Here is a 6,000-nt window from a genome sequence, read left to right on the forward strand (position 1 = left end):
CATGGTTAACAGCGCTGCACATCACTGGGGAAAGGACCGACAATAAGTAGTAACAAGTCAAATATTTAGGCTTATGAAAAAAGTAAAAGTGAATCCTTAAGCCATTCAAAAGCAAATTTTCAAGTTAAATAACGACCCAGATGTGAACAGTTAAAACTAAAGAAAAGAAAAGAGACAACAGGCAACATTTTTTTTTTTTTTTTATGAACTTGCAATAGAGAAGGATTTCTTATAGCAGTTGGGAAAACCACATAAAATCTTGACAAATGTGATTGTTAAAAACAACAAATGGCATTATAAACACAGTTAAAAAGATGGGATTTCTTCTCTCCAAAATAAACTCTTCTTAAAAGGGGGAGGTGCCTGGGTGGCTCAGTTGGTTAATCATCTGCCTATTGGTGTGGCTCAGGTCATATGATTGAGCCTCCCATCAGACTCCACACTCAGTGCAGAGTCTGCCTGAGATTCTCTCCCCCTCCCTCTCCTTTCTTTCTGCTCTTCCCCTCACTCTCTCTCTCTTTCTAAAATAAATAAAATCTCTTTTAAAAATGAGATTTTGGGGGCACCTGGGTGGCTCAGTGGTTGAGTGTTTGCCTTTGGCTCAGGTTGCAACACTGGGCTCCTGGAATCAAGTCCCACATGGAGTTCCCCTCAAGGACCCTGCTTCTCCCTCTGCCTATGTCTCTGCCTCACTCTGTGTGTCTCTCATAAAAAAAATAAAATCTTTTTCTTTAAATGGGATTTTTAACACACATATACCTAACAAATTTATCTAGAATATAAGAGTTCCTACAACTCAATGAAAAAATCAAGCAACTCAGTGACCCAAGAAAGATAAGTGTAGAAAAGCAGGTCCATATGGAAAATAAGTACGAATCCCTAGTAATCATAAGAATATAGAATGAAGTCACAGTGAGCTATTACATGACGCTTTGATGGCAACACAAAGTTGTCAAGTCATCCAACACAAGTTCCCATGGAAGTATAATATGGTAGAACCACTTTGGAGAGCCATCTGGCGATATAACAAAACTGAAGACGCTCAATACCCTGAAACCCCGCAAATCCACATCTAGCTATTGTGGAACAAAATAATTACCAATTATTATTAGTGTAATTCAAATTTGTCTAAAAATTGTAACTGAAATTATTAGCCACAAGTCCGAAAAGGTTACAATAGCAAAGCTTTCTGAGAATGTGAAAAATACTTTGGAAAATGCCAATATGTTTATAAAAGTTTTTTAAAGGTTAGAGAATATTTGCATACATACAAATGTATTTGCATACATTTAACTCTGAGTTAAATACATTTAACTCAGAGTTAAATGTACTTATTGTTTACTCAGAAGATCAAAGACATTCCTATAATATTCTTAGATTTATATTTACTATTGTCCTCCAAGGATTATTACCTATCAACATGAGGTTATAGAACGTAAACTATTAAAAATTCTTCTGCATAAATTTTATGTGTATTTACTTAATATTGTGATAGGTGGATTTGCTTACAAACTGTATAATAACCTGCAGACCATGACCTCATTGTTTTTAAAGTCAACTCAAAAATATACTTAAATCTCTTACTGAATAAATTATCTGAAAACCTCTTTGCAGAAATTATTTTACAAATAAAATAGAGAATTAAAATGAATTATTTTCTTCTGCAATATATAATCTAGAAAAATAATTGCTCTTGTATTTTTGCAGAGATACATTCAAAAATGTTCTTTGTAGTAATGTTTGTGAGATCAAAAGATTGGCAGTGATCTAAATGACCACTGATAGGAAAAAGACTACTTAAGTAAGCTGTAAATTTGCAAAATTTACAAATTTGCAATAGAATTCAGCAATCAAATTAATTAGAGCCAAATGACACAATATTAATAAATCCAAAATAAAGAGCAATAAAAAGCTAGTGATATTCTTTACATGAAAATGTAAAAGTCGGGCAGCCTGGGTGGCTCAGTGGTTTAGCGCCACCTTCAGCCCAAGGTGTGATCCTGGAGACCTGGGATTGAGTCCCACATCAGGATCCCTGCATGGAGCCTGCTTCTCCCTCTGCCTCTCTCCTCTCTGTGTTTCTCATGAATAAATAAATAAAACCTTTAAAAAAAGAAAAAGAAAGAAAATGTAAAAGTCTGCCAAACAATAAAGGGGAATTAAAAAATGAAAGTTAGAAATACTACTCGTGACAGTAATTATTTTGATGTAAGGGAATATAAGCTTTGAACAAATTTGGGTGGATGGGTAAGTAAGTATATTATAAGAAACTATCAAATTTGGAAAATAAGATTTATTAAGATTAGGTATGAGGTATACATGTTCATTTTACTTTTCTCATTTCTTTGAGATATTTTGTAACACAAAATTCACTCTGACCTCCTAACTCATCCTATAATGCCAGGATCGCCCAAATGCAAAAACCAGAGATTGCAAGGTAGGAATACTGCACACCTTATCTCATAAGCATAGATGCAACAATCATTAGCAAAATATTAGCAAATTGAACCCAACAATATATTAAAAGAGTTAAGTCCTATGAACAAGTGGGATTACAGGTATGTAAGTCTGATTCAGTGTTGAAAAATCAATGTAATTCATCACATTAACAGACTAAAGAAAAATATGATTTTGTCAATATGTGCAGAAGTTTTGACAAAATCCAGCACCCATTCATGATTAAAAGTTTCAGCAAACTAGGAATAAAAAGGAACTTGCTCAACTTGAGAAAGTACACCTAGAGCTAATATCTTACTAAATGGTGAGAAAATAGGATTGTTGTTGTTTTTAAGATTTTATTTATTTGACTGCACAAGCAGGGAGAGTGGGAGAGGGAGAAGCATGCTCCTCACTGAGCAGGGAGCTGGAAGCAGGAATCGATCCCAGGATCCCAGGATCATGATCTTACCTAAAGGCAGACGCTTAACCCACTGAGCCACCCAGGCCCCCAAGAAAATAAGTTTCAACAAAGATCAGAAAGAAGGCAAGGATGTCCCCTCTCACCATACTTTACGGTGTACTAGAAGTCACCCCCTGAAAAGAAAATTAAAGGTATACAAATTGAAAAGAAAGAAACCCTATTCCCAAATGACACTATTGTCTATGTGAAAAAATCACAATTAAAAAGAAAAGTGGAATAAACAATTACCAAAGCTTGCAGTATACAAAGTTAACATATCAAAGTTAATTGCTTTCTTATATTCAGCAATGAACAATTAAAATTTGAACCTGAGAATCCAATATAGTGGGGCATCTGGGTGTCACAGTTGAGCAACCAACTTTTGGTTTCACCTCCAGTTGTCTTGAGGCCGAGCCCTGAGTCAGGCTCCACACTAAATTTGCTTGGGACTACCTCTCCCTCTGCCAACCCACCCCAAACTCTCTCCCTCCCTCTCTCTCTCCCTCTCTCTCTCTCTCTCTCTCTCTAAATATTTTTTTAAAAAACCTAAAATGGCTTACATTAACACAAAAAAGAGAAAAACCTGAGGTATAAATCTAACAAAATGTATACAAGATCTCTATGAGGAAAACTACAAAACTGGTAAAAAAAAAAAAAATTTTTTTTGAGGTAAATGGGGATATTCTATGTACATGGTGTAAGAAGACTCAGTATTGTCAAGATATCAGTTCTTTCCAATTTGATGTATAGATTCAATGCAATCCCAAGCAAAATCCCAAGAAGTTATTTTGCAAATATTGACAAATCAGTTCTAAAGCTTAAGGAACTTAATAGGCAAAGACTGTAAAGTTTAATTGTAAAATCAAATAACCAACACAGTGTTGAAGAAGAACGTAGTTGGAGAACTGGCACTATCAGACTTCAAGACTTCTATAAAGCTAGAGTAACCAGGACCACGTTTTGGTGAAAGAACTGACAACCAGGTCAGTGGAGCAGAGTACAGACACCAGAAATAGACCAACACAAACATAGCCAACTGATCCTTGATAAAGGATCAAAGGCAATTCAGTGGAGAAAGGACAGTCTTTCAACAAATGACTCTAGAACTGGACATCTACAGGCCATAGAAAGTCAACCTAGATACATACACCTTTAAAAAAAAATTAACTGAATGAATCATAGATCTATATGTAAAACAAACCTATAAAGGAAGATAACACACAAGAAAATCTAGGATCTTGGCTGTGGTGATGACTGTTTTAGATATGACACTGAAAGTATGATCCATAAAAGAAAAAGTAAGTTAAACTTCATTAACATTGAAAATTTCTGCAAGACTGTTCAGAAAATGAAAAGTCAAGCCATGAATGGGAGAAAATATTTGCAAAACAATGAGATACTGTTGTTACAATGGTTGATCTAATGGCTACAATCCAAACCACTGACAACACTAGATGTTTACAAGGCTGTAGAGCAATAGGAACCTTTATGCATTGCTAGGGAGAATGCAAAATGGTGACATTTTGTTTAAAAACTAAATGAACTCATACCAAATGATCCAGCAATCACATTCCTTGGTATTTACACAAATGAGTTGAAAACTTATGTCCACACAAAACCTGTACATTCGTGTTTATAACAGCTTTATTCATAATTGCCAAAACTTGGAAGCAACCACATGCCCTTCAGTTGGTAAACTGGTACATCCATATCAATGGAGTTAATAAAAAGAAATGAGTTACCAAGTAATGAAAAGTCATGGAGAAAAATTTAGAAGCATATTGCTAACTGAAAGAAGTCAATCTGAGAAGCCTACACATCCTATAATTCCACCAATGTGATATTCTGGAAAAAGCAAAATGTATGAAGACTGTTAAAAAGATCAGTAATTGCCAGAAGTTGGGAGGGTTTGGTGGGTGGAAGGGGAGGAATGAATAGGTGAAGCACGGGGGATTTTTAGGGCAGTGAAACTATTCTGTTAATGGTGGACATGTGTCACTATATATTGACCCACACCCACAGCATGTACAGCACAAAGAGTGAACTCTAATCTGTGACTTTATATGTTAAATAATGTATTGATAATGGCTCATCAGCTATAACAAATGTACCACACTAATGCAAGATGTTAACCGCAGGGGGAATGGAGGTAAAGGGAGGACAAGAGGGTATGTGGGAACTTTCTGTGTTTTCTACTCATTTTTCTGTCAATCTAAAGTGAGAAAAATAAAGTCTATTAACAAAAAACAATTTTTTTTTACTTTGACTTCAGTGTGAATAACAGTTGACAGATTTCTTGAAGACCATTTAGTAAGCCATTTAGATAATCAGGGTCAGAGATGCTTATGAATTGCATTAAGATAGCGACAGTGGATCTGGAAATGGATGGATTCCAGGAATAAGGTTTACGGTATTAGTCTTACAGCTTACTTCTGTGTGAGAGAAGGTATATTATTCTGTTTTGTACTTCTCTCAGCCCTATTACCATTATATAATCTGTGTTAAATGTTTGTAAATGCCTAGAATTGAATTGTTACTGGACTGGACCACCTTAATTCTGTATACCTTTAAATATACATTTGCAAAAATTATTCAATACAAATTAAAATTTAAAAACGTGTGTATAGTAAATACTTCAATTGGCCCTTAACTTTCATTCACCTTCCATTGTTAGAAAGGTGTTTTGTTTTTTTAAATGCTCTGACTCCTTTGCACCCAGTTTCTGTATATAGATCTGGTTTTGCCAATTAGATACACTTGTCCAAGATTCGGGAAGCAGAAGTAAGTCAGAGTCCGTCTTCAATGTGGCTTCTGGCTGTTGCCACTGGGTAGGAAGATTGTGGTTTTCCTGAGAAGACTCCAAGGTTCCTTTGCCACCCTTCCAGGTGTCTTCAGCTTCCTGATTTAATTTCCTAGCGCCAGGATGCAGTTGTCTTCCTATTATCTAGATGCAATTGCTGCCATTGGTATCTCTAGTTCTAGTGTGCCCTCAGTGCAGTAGCCTCCTTAAGGACGACTTCTGTATTTTTTTTTTTAAGATTTTGTTTATGTATTAAGAGAGACACATAGAGGCAGAGACATAGGCAGAAGGAGAAGCAGTC

This window comes from Vulpes lagopus, chromosome 11 (genome assembly GCF_018345385.1).
Source record: "Vulpes lagopus strain Blue_001 chromosome 11, ASM1834538v1, whole genome shotgun sequence".
Taxonomy (NCBI): Eukaryota; Metazoa; Chordata; class Mammalia; order Carnivora; family Canidae; genus Vulpes; species Vulpes lagopus.